Consider the following 11,663-nt stretch of genomic DNA (forward strand, 5'->3'; position numbering starts at 1 on the left):
TTTTGATTGCAAAACGCATGCCAGCTTCACGGTGCTCCCCTTCACTGCACCCACTCCAGAAAAATGTATATCTAGTTCCAATTTCAGTAAGCTGGCCTTCATTTGCCAATCTTGTTTCACTCAGGGCTGCTATTTGAATGTGATACCTGTTGAGTTCTCTTGCAACAAGAGCAGTTCATCTTTCAGATCTACTGAATTTTATGTTGTCTGTTAGCGTGCACATGTTCCCTGTGCCAATGGTGAGTGGAATCATCTTTGCAAGTGTTTTTGTACATTTTGTAAATTTTTTTGTGTTTCAACTGCATAGTGGGATTTCCTGCCTGACACAAAAACCAGGCCAGGGTTGGGTAAACAGACAATGTTTCGGGCACCTTTTCTAATTCCCTCCATCACACCAGGAGGTGAGCAGTGGGATCCTCAAAAGGCTGCTCAAATATCCAGGGGCCTGCCGAGTCCCCCTGCTGCTTCCAATGAGAAATGACCCTATGGTCTGGGCCACCCATGTACAGGGTTGCGACTATAGCTCCCCGTATATCTGTACCTGCTGCTTCATCACTTGCCTGTCACCACAGGACTTTGAGGTCCATGAGCAAAATGGTATGGCTGATGTCTTTTGATTGGTGCATAAACTGGATTTAAGTGAGGTAGAGTTGCACAAAATCATCGTAGTCCAGTGGCAAGACAGAGTCACGATGGCTGATGATGACTCCGGATGCAGTGGATGACCTTGGCATCTTTGGTGTCTGACCAAGCTCTAAGGGCTCCATATCACCTGCTTCATCTGCCTTCATGGCCATTGGAACATATTGTTCTCATCCACCCATTTCACCACAGGAAGGCTTCACAAGCTTGGGGTAGACATGCCCCTAACTCACCAATGGGTTTGAGAACCCTTGGTTACCCTCAACCGGGTTTCAGCCCGTCTGCTGAAACAGTTTGCTGGGGTGTGGCTGCCATGCATGCTGCAGCTTCTTGGAGTCACAGGTGAGAGTTAGGTGGAACAGGTGGACACCAAAGGTGGAAAGAGCCCAAAAAGGGCTCAGTAGCCATCACACCAAAGGTACTGGTCCTCCCTGAGCACACCCTACACCCCAGTAGTTCTATTGAACTATGCAAGGCAGGTTGTAGCTGATTGACTATTACTTCATGAAGAGATGAAAATAACAGAATTTCTTGCTCACAAGGGTCCTTAAGTGTTACCTTTTTTGCAAAGTTTTAGGGCACCTAATTCTTGGGGCCTTATAAATATTGCCAGATAAAATGCTGATATTTTTCTTAAGTACTAAATTTTTCTTCCAAAACTTTGGAGCTAGTCAATTTTAAGCACAGAAGAGTAGAGCCTAGCAGAGGCCTACGGCTAGATCTTGGACCTAGAATTAGGTCCAACAAAGGAAATTAAAAGAAAAACAAAACACTGTGATTACTTCCTCAATCTACCATTTTGGGTTGGAATCCCCTCGCTTGTCATTTCTTTGCTCAAGTCTCTCCAAACTACTACCTGACCCTTTCCCCCTCCTTCCCATTAAATTGATCTCCATAGGAAATCAGACATTAAACTCCCTTCTTCTGAATCCTACAACAATGTACTAGTGACCATAGGAACTTTCAAGGATATCCCTTGTTAACAACTATCCCCATTTTACAGAATAGAAAAGAGACGTACAGGAAAATTGCATTCACTCATCTGGTCACCCAACAGGTAAGACTTGGCAAAGCTGACCTTTGGACACTCCTCATTTCAGAAAGAGCTCCTTCAAACTGCTGGAAGTTTATTCTGGTTCACAAGCTTGTATATAATATTCAGAAACATCTGGATGTTGGGCTTCATGAAGACAAAACTTCCAAACAAGAAAATACATTTTTTAGTTAATATCTCATTTAAGGATAAGTCAATAACAGCTCTCCCTCTGTATGCCTCCTTCCCACTCCCATTCCACCCCCCAAAAGATATGAGGAATTTAGGATGCAAATTATTTCCATGTCCCATGGCTAATAGGACTCAGCAATGCCTCTCCCTTGAGGGGTCTCTAGGACTTTGAGTTCTTTGCAATCTTTGCAATTTCTTTATTAAATTCCTCTGTCTAGGGCAACATGCCATTATTCACGCAGCGTTTGCAATGCAAAACCCATAATAGTAGCAATAACCAGCCTTTACATAGCACTTTAAGGTTTGCAAAGTGCTTTACAAATATTATCACATTTGATTTTCACCCCAACCCTGGCAGCTTAACCTTCACCAATAGGCCTGGCAAACTCTCAGCGAAGGCAGTGGTAAATGTTTAACAACCAGCTTTCTGGGGGGGAGACATGCACACTTTGAAATTTAATCTGCATTATTAACATTCTCTCCATCACGTTCTTAAGTCTAGAAATCAACTAAACAGTAAATCAAGTCCTAATTTATAGCATGTATTGATTTCTGGAATGTAAAATGCTCACACTGAAAATTTAACAATTGACTCTCCCAGAAAGTTCCACTTAGCTCCAGAACACATCTGGAAGAATGCCCTTCACCAAGATCTGAACAGGCTAAACCTATTAGTTTCTCTACCATTTAGAATCATAGATTTAGATTTTAATGGTACTTTGGTGGTCACATACTCCAAATTCTTCATTTTATTAAGTAACTGAGAGTCAGAATGCTTATGACTTACTAAAAGTTCCTCATAGAAATTGCAGAGCTGAGATTTGAACACTGGTCCCTTGAATGCAAATCTAGGACTCTTTCCACTACAGCACACTGTTTGTATTGTTGCAGACTTTAGAGTTTTGCTGCCCACTCAATCTGTCAGGTCACACCCATCGGTCTTCAGCCTTTGGCTAGCATCTCTTTCAAAATCTCCCACTGCAAGGACATTCCTACTTTGTAAACCTATGTGCAGCCTCCTGGAATACAACAATTCAAGGACCTCCTTCTGATACTTGAGACTTTCTAAGTCCTAAAGCATGGTGAAGATGCATATAGGCCAATTTGCATGCTAAATATGCATGTAGGTCAATCTTCAATGGCATATTGAAATGTCATATTCACTGTGCTCCTCTTTTATGCCCTGTGGGAGAGGTACCCCTCTACCACTGAGTCAGCTCACAGTCATTCTTCCCACCTACTCCCACCCCCAATTATATCTCCTCATAATTTGCAACTAACATAAAATTTTAAAATATCAAGTACCCTTTAACCCTAGTTTTTTTTTTCATCTTGACCCCTGCATATGGCAAATGTTCCATTATATAAGGGAATCTACTCCTCATAGCCCATTGGCATCTGTATTTTGAGAGTGAGACTACAAAGAAAAAAACACCCACCTTACCCCACTCCCCAAACAGATGTTAATAAGAGACCATTACATCCTATTCCTCATCCCTCAAAAACATGTAAACAAAGCCCTTGGCCACTATAAAAGCATGAAACATTGACTGGTTCCCTAGGATATCTGGAATAATTGCTGCCTCTTTCTAATGAGCTTAAAATAGGTAGGGCGTAAGTGGTTTTAGATAAGGTTTCTTTCTGTGTTCTCCTTTTGGTGGGTGCCAACAAAGGGAGCTGGGTGAAATCTTCTGGACTTGTAGGGGAGGAGAAGCATTCGATGCTTCTAACTATTTTATTTCTAAGAAAGTTCTGCCTTCAAACCAGCATCTCTTAGCTGTGGAAATCATTAATGGCTTGTCCTTATATCCCAGAAGAAAAAAAAATGTGTGACATTTTCAAATCATATTTGAAAATTGAACCAATTCGCCAGATGATCCTCTGAGCACAAGTAAGCAAAGAAGGGAAAACTTCATTTGTTCGGTGCCTACACCCCTGCAGTCTTTGCCACAGGAATAGGAAAGTTTAATGTCATGATGTCACTTGATAAACACCTAAAAGCCTGCCTGGCTGCCCCTAAAATATCTCACCCACCAGTCTGTTCCAACAGCTACAACTCCCTTTGTCAGAGTCATTAGAGTTAAGTCACTATGTCCTCAGAAAGTTCCTATTAAATGTGAATGTTTTACCCAACAGGGAGAATGTACTGACCCACTAAGACACACTAATATGAAAATGGAGATTAGTTGAATGGATTAGCTATCACCTTGCAAGTTGGTGAGTAACGACCTAAGGTTATGATCACTTAACTTGTCCTCATCTCTCTTGTTTTGCTTTGGTTTTTTTTTCAGTTAATTTATTTATTTTTAGTTTTCAACACTGAGTTCCATACATTTTAAATTTTCTCCCCCTTCCTCTCGTTTCCTTTCCCCTAGACAACATGCAATCTGGTATGGGCTTTATATATACATTCCTATTAAACATATTTTCACATTAGTCATGTTGTATAGAAGAATTAGAATGGAGGGGGGGGAATCATGAGAAAGAAAACAAAACAAAACAAAAAATAGTTTGCTTCATTTTGCATTCAGACTCCATAGTTCTTTCTCTGGATGTAGATGGCATTTTTCCATTGAGTCCTCTGGAATGGTTTTAGGATCTTGCATTGCTGAGAAGGGCTAAGTCCGTTAAAGTCAGTCATCACACACCGTGGCTGTTACTGTGTACAGTGTTCTCTTGGTTCTGCTGACTTCACTCAGCAACAGTTCATATAAGTCTTACCAGTTTTTTCTGGAGGACAGGTAATTTTTGGTGAGGGAAAGAGAAAAGTCCAGATATTAAATGCAATACTGAGGACACTTCCCAGAGAGGTCACTACAAGTGTGTGTGTGTGTGTGTGTGTGTGTGTGTGTGTGTGTGTGTGTGTGTGTGTGTGTGTGTGTTGGGCAGCAAAGAGAATTATGAAAATGGTCATTGGGGACTGGAGGTGTATCCATCACTAAGCATAGTCCCTGAAATCTACTAGACATTTAACTATTTGTAGAATTGAACTGAATTGAAAGCAGATGTAAAGGCAGGCTGACTGAAGCAAGAGGCATGGATGGTAAGAAGACTCCTGTCTAACCTGATCACTCAAGTAGCATGAAATCTGTATTAAGGGTTGAATAGATATAGACATAGAAAAGTCGGATGTAGACATCTGTGCATCCCTCTCTCCCCACCCTCACTCTGCCTAGCATAATTCTGGCACATTGTTGGCACTCAAAGAGTACTGACATTAATAATATCATAATAATTGGATGTCAATGATAATTTAAGTGCCCCAAGCAATGTCCTAAGATTCCAAAGTGCTTTGAAGGGGCTATGCATTGGTAAAGGGAGTTTTCTCATTAAGAGTTTGCTGTACTAAGGACTAGTTTGGGGGGGGAAAAGATTTAAAACTTCCAAGAGGTTTGTAAATATTGAATCTACATATTTCCTCTTTTGAGGGCCATATAAATTGAGTTCTTTGGGACTAATTTAGGGAAAAGGTTCCATTTATCATAAAATTTGAGAGGCATAAGGGAAATTAGGAATCAAATAATAGATTTAGAGGTGAGAAAGACCTTTGAGATACCAAGTCTATACTTCTCATTTTATAGATGGGGAAAGTGAAGATCTGAGAGGTTACATGGCTAATGTCAAAGGTAGAATTCAAATCTAGGTCTTCCTGACTCCAGGTCCAGTATTCTTGTCATATTGACTCTCCGTGTTTTGTCTAACACTATCATTTTGAAGATGAGGAAACGGAGACCTAGAAGGGTTAAATGACTTGCCCAAGGTCACACAGGACATGAATGACACACAGAGGATGAACTATCAAATCTTAATCTCACCCCAGTGCCTTCTCTGTTATGATGTAGTGAATGAATAAATGAATGTGAATAATTGAAGTATATTGTCCCAAAGCAAGAGAGATGATGGCCCCATTGTGTTCTGCCTTCAAAAGACATTGATCTAGTGCTCAGTTCTGGATCTGGCATTTTTGTTATTTTTTAAAAATTTATATCTTTTGTATTTATATCACATTCACTTCTGCATGTAACCCTGTTCCCCTATGCTACATAGTAAGTCTTTCCTTGTAGGTGATCTGAGGATTTACTAGTCTACCTCTGAAGAGAGACAGAGAGTCAATGTCTGTATCTCCAAAATGCCAGCTGGGATTGAGGAGCAGACAGGCCCCTACGAGTGCTGTCAAGGCTGAATGCTCTTTTGCCCATCTCTGAGAAGGATATTGGGTTAGAATTGTATCTATGTGCCATACCTCAGATATCTGTCTAGTCTCCAGATTCCCTGGTCACCCCTAAAAAGAAAGAGCTTCATTCTTCAGATTACCTCCTTCCCACTTGATTCTTCTTCCACAAAAGTGTGTGTGTTCATCCTTCTTTGCCAAAGAAGACCATGCAATCAGAGAAATGATGACATGACTTGCAGTTGACTTTGATTTGAGTGAGGGAGGACTGTGCAGGTCACCAACCTCACTTCTCCTCCAGAGCCATCTGAATCCAGTGACCAGATATTCATCAGGATGACTGGAGATGATCCAGGATGAGGCAGTTGGGGTTAAGTGACTTGCCCAAGGTCACACAGCTAGTGAGTGTCAAGTGTCTGAGATGAGATTTCAACTCAGGTCCTCCTGACTCCTGCAGTGGTGCTCTATCCACTGCAACACATAGCTTCCCCTACAAAAGTAACATCACAAAGAGTGAATAACAAATAAATTCATTTATCTAAGCAAACACCAAAAAGAAATCAAATTTATATAGATTAAAATATATGAGTGAATGAGCTCTTCAGCCAGAAATGAGATGTGACTTCAGTGCAAATGCTCAGAAGAGAAAAATAAATGTTTTCACTTACAAGATGTCTATTCTAGCAGTCTCTAGATTTTCAAACAAGTCCAAGAGACATAATGGGACCAGCTTCCCGTGAATGTCTGCTATTTCAGGTCTTTCTCCACCATCTCCTTGGAGGGTCTTTAGTCTCCATGGCTTTCTTAAGAAACTCAGAAACCTATTCAATAGGTCCCTTACATTGGTATGCAGTGTCAAGGTTAACATTTGTTGTATCAATCAGGTATCCTCTCCCTCCATATGAAGTAACCAGGCTGTCCCTCCCTCAGCTTGCTTGGATGGAAGAAAAATAAAGCAGTTTTTACATCATCATTGCCACATTTTAGAAGGAAAGTCAAGCAGGAATGCCCAGGATGCTGAGGAAATATATCCTTGTCACACAAGGATAATTCGCAGGAATTTGTAATATTTCGTTTGGAGGAGAGAAGACTCAGGAGACCATGATCACTGTTTTCAAGCATCTGGAGAGATATTACATGAAAGGGCATTAAACTTGTTCTGCTTGGCCCTAGAGGGAAGGACTCAGAGTGATGAATAGAAGACAGAAGGAAACAGAATTTGACTCAATACAAGGACAGTTTCCTGACAGTCTTCCTAAAATGGAATGGACCGCCTTGGGAGATAGCGAGTTTCCCTTCAATGGACACCTTCAAACAGAGATCAGAGGATGGCTCTGGATGTTGTAGACTGGATTCCTTCTCATCTAGATTGTCCCTGAACTCCCTTCCAACTCTGACATTTTGTGTGTCTGTAAAATAGCTTTAGTTAATGACTGCAGAGGGGTGGGGTATGAACTTGCTGTAGAATCACTTGGTTTCCCCAAAGCTTCTCAGATAGGCAATGAAAGTGCTGAAACTCTAAATCTGGGGATCCAGTCTAAGTCCTCTGACCTGACCACTATAATATGTTATCTCAGTCTAAAAATGTCTCAGAATAAACACGTATATCTAGAAAGTCAGAGAAATCATGCCATTCCGGGGCAGGGGGGGGCACTTATAATTATAACTTCTTAAGTCCTTTCCAAGCTTTCCCCTTCTTTGTTCAGATTCTGGAAAACTAACTACATAGCTTTCACAACAAAGAGAGATATCCCAATACTAACAGGATAAAAATATGAGCTTTTATAGTGTTTATAATTTTTATTGTTTGACTTCGGAATGAATTACAAAAGAAACATAAACTCAATCAATGAGCTAGAGTTCAGATAACTGAGACTCAAATCTGAATTCTTCCACTAACTTCTATGTGACTTGGGCCAAGTCATTTAACCTCACCTTCAAGCACTCCTCCCCCCCCTTTCCAATATCTAATCTGTTGCCAAGTCCTATTGATTCTCCCTTCAAAACATCTCTTAGATATGCCCTCTTCTCTTGTCTGACACTCCTATTTCTTTGATGTAAACCATCATTATATCACACCTGGACTATTACAATAGGCTACACATGGGTCATCCTACCTCAAATCTCTCCTCACTCATCCTCCACTCAGCTGTCAAATTGATCATCCTAAAACACAGGTTTAATAAACTCCAGCTATTCCCTATTAACTACAGAATCAAATGCAAAACTTTCCATTTGGCTTCTTTAGAAGCTCTGCATAACCTGGCACCTTCCTACCTTTCCTCTCTTCTTACACCTTACTCTCCTCCACCTACTCTACAATAATATAGTTACACTAGTCTCCTTGCTATTCCTTGCACATGGCACTTCATCATCTATCTCTGCACCTTTTTACAAGCTTTCTCCCATGTCTGGGCTTCTCTCTCCCTTCACCTCTGGCTTCCTTCAGGACTTAGCACAAATTCTACCTTTTATATGACGACTTTTCCAGACCCTAAATTTACCAGTACCTTCCTTTCTGAGATTGCCTTCCATCCACTCTGTATTTATTTTGGGGGGTGGAGCCAAGATGGCAGAGTGAAGTATTTTTGCCAAGCTCTTCCAATACACATCCTCTACAACTTAAAAAAGGCACCAAACTGAATTCTGAGGAAGAAAGCTAACAAAAAGTCACAGTGAATCATTTTTCCAACCTAGGGCACTGTGCAAAGAAAGAAAAAAGGTCTGTCCACACCAGGGACAGGGACTGGCTAGGTACTCAGCATGGTAGAACAGTCACCACTGTGGCAGCAGCAGGCTGAATACCTACTTCAGTGCTGGTTCACAAAGAGATGCCTGGAGACCCTTATATTAGCACTTGGAACAGGATTGAATGCTGATTCAAAGCTCTATCACCCCTTACCCAGTTGAAGATCACAATTCCAGGATGGAGAAGAGTAGTAGCAGTCATGAGGAAGGAGGGGCCTTACCTGGGAAAGACAAAAGTGGAGTAGGAAGGCAGTGATCAGACCTCTCTCCAGATCATACTACTTTAGGAATAGTGAAAACTTACAGGCACCCACTGAGCTATGAAAGGACCAGAGACATTAAAAAAAAGAAGAAACTTGGGCCAGTCATCCCCCTCACCGGTGAGCAGAGCCTAAATCTAATATAAAGTCCAAAGTCAAGATATAGACTAGAAAAATGAGCAAACAACAAAAAAAGAACCTAACCATAAAAAGTTACTGTGGTGACAGGAAGCCCAAGATACAAACTGAGAAGACAATGACCTAAAACCATGTACAGACAAAGTCTCAAAGAAAAATACTCTGTATATAGCTTGCATATATCTAGGTACTTACATATGGTATCCCTTCATTAGCATGTGAATTTCTTGAGGGTAGGGACTATTCTTAACTTTCTTTATTCCTTCAGTCCTTAGCACATTTCCTGGCACATAATAAGCACTTTATAAATGTCTTTTGATTGATTTATTGATCCTATGGCTGCAGGATTATGTGGAACCTAGGGGTTACTGAAGGTTTTCAGTAAACTTTGATATCACAAGAAGTGAAATGTCATGGCTGATAGCAATTCTATGTGGCCAAAAGGTCAGCAATGCCTACGAAAGCCACTGTAGTCTTTGGATATATAAAGGTAACTTTCATCTTTCATTCAACACCGACTGTATCACTGCTCTTTATGCCTCTTGAACTCCTGGAGGGAATCTGATGACTCAGTGGGCTGCCCAGGAATTAGGCTGACCTCCCATGTGGAATTCTAGGGTAGGCTGGCCTGCACTGGATTAAAATCTTTGCCACATACTAAATGCAGGGTTGGTTGAAGGCAGTCCTTTAGAAATACAAATCTTACTTAGCCACAACCAGAATAATCACTTCTCAAGATTGGCAACTTCACATCTCTCTAATGTAGTTGTGTAGAAAGGTAACAAAAGTTGCTTGATGGTCTCAGTTCTTTGTGTCTTCTCTTAAACCTATTGAATATGTCTCATGGCCAGAATAACATCTATCCATCATTCTCTTTCAACAACACAGATCTGCTGACTTCAGGGTGCTCTGAAGAAAAATAAAGTGCTCACAGTTAACTTAAAGTGGTGAAAAATAAGGCAGCATATGGTTGATTTTTGTATCACTCTAAAAAAGAGAAAATGAATCCAAAGAAGAATACTCAAAAAAGAATGAAAATTAATGCTTTGCTGTATTCTCCTTTCCTACTTAAATTAAATCAGGGGACTTGACTTATAACCATTCTGGATACTAATTGAAGAATTGGACTTTTTCTTTGGAGAAAGTGAGCTTATTTAACAGAGTGGAATAAAGAAAAGAATACTGAACTGAAATCAAAAGGCTTACATTCTCATCCCAGTGGGGAACATCATGTCTCCAGGCCTCAGTTTCTTCAAGAAAGACTTGAGACCAAATCCTGACCCTGCTGCTTAGAGCCTCTGTGACCTTGGCCAGATTACCTCTTTGAGCTTCTGTTTCTTTATTTGTAAAATGTAAGGGGGTGGGGTGGAACCAAGATGGCAGGGTACAAGGACAGACCTGTAGAAGCTCTCCCCCAACAGCCCAAAAAAATACCTGTAAAAAATGACTCCAAACAAATTCTAGAGCAGCAGAAGCCACAAAACAACAAAGTGAGATTTTTCAGCTCAAGACAGCCTGGAAGACTGACAGGAGTGGCCGTTGAAACCTACACCTTTGGAGGCCTCCTGGGAGGAGGAATCACCAGCAGCTGGGGGCCCGCATGCCCCTGTCTCTTGCAGCTGCTCCAGAGCACCTCTGGCCTATGCTTGTGCACGTGCAGGGGAACAAAGCCTTTGCTGAATTCCTGTCTGATGAAATTAAAGAGGAGAGGAAAATCCAGAAACACAAATCCCTCCCCAAAATGTCCAGGGTTTGGGAACTAGGTGTGCAAAGGACAGAGGCCAAGTTAGTAGGGAGATTAGCAGGAGAGATGATCACAGTCACATTTAATATTAACAACAGTATCCCACCAACATTTGATGATAAACCATCAGAGGGACAGAAAGTCCAGGAACAGCAAGAGCCTGAACTTACATCAACCCCAAACTTCATGATGGATGTCGTGAAGGACAATACCAAGAAGGCCCTTGTGCTGGACTGCCACTATCCAGAGGATGAGGTGGACAGGAAGATGAGGATGAGAGTGACATCTTCTCCATCTGTGAACTTAGCTTTCAGCCCACCACCAAATCCGACTGGAAGGATACAAACTACACACTCAACATAGATTCCCTGGACTGGGCCCTGTATGACCACTTGATGGACTTGCTGGCTGACCACGGAGTGCAAAACACCTTTGCAGATGAACTGATCAAGCTGACATGGCCTTAGAATACCAGGAGTAAATCAACTTTCTGGAAGACCTGAAAGGGTTTGTTAAGCGTCAGTAGGGAGGCCTGAGGCTGAGGCCCTGCTGGGCACCCAGAGCCCTTCCTTCCAAGAGAACATTTCCTAGAAGCTGTTGTGGAGAAAGTGCCGCAAAATACCATCAGGCCTAAATTATGTTCCCGAGCCCTTTTATTTTTCTTTGCTGGCATTTTTGTACACCACCACAGAATGATGAGAAATAAAACTTTCAGACCCTAACAAAAAAAAAAAA

The 11,663-nt window shown here is 41.3% G+C and overlaps 1 pseudogene; it reads left to right on the top strand.

Moving 5' to 3' along the window:
- The first annotated feature begins 221 nt into the window (after positions 1-221).
- LOC140512097 (complement component 1 Q subcomponent-binding protein, mitochondrial pseudogene) lies at positions 222-11,454 on the top strand (annotated as a pseudogene).
- The last annotated feature ends 209 nt before the right edge of the window (positions 11,455-11,663 follow it).

This window comes from Notamacropus eugenii, chromosome 6, assembly GCF_028372415.1.
Source record: "Notamacropus eugenii isolate mMacEug1 chromosome 6, mMacEug1.pri_v2, whole genome shotgun sequence".
In the NCBI taxonomy this organism is placed as follows: Eukaryota; Metazoa; Chordata; class Mammalia; order Diprotodontia; family Macropodidae; genus Notamacropus; species Notamacropus eugenii.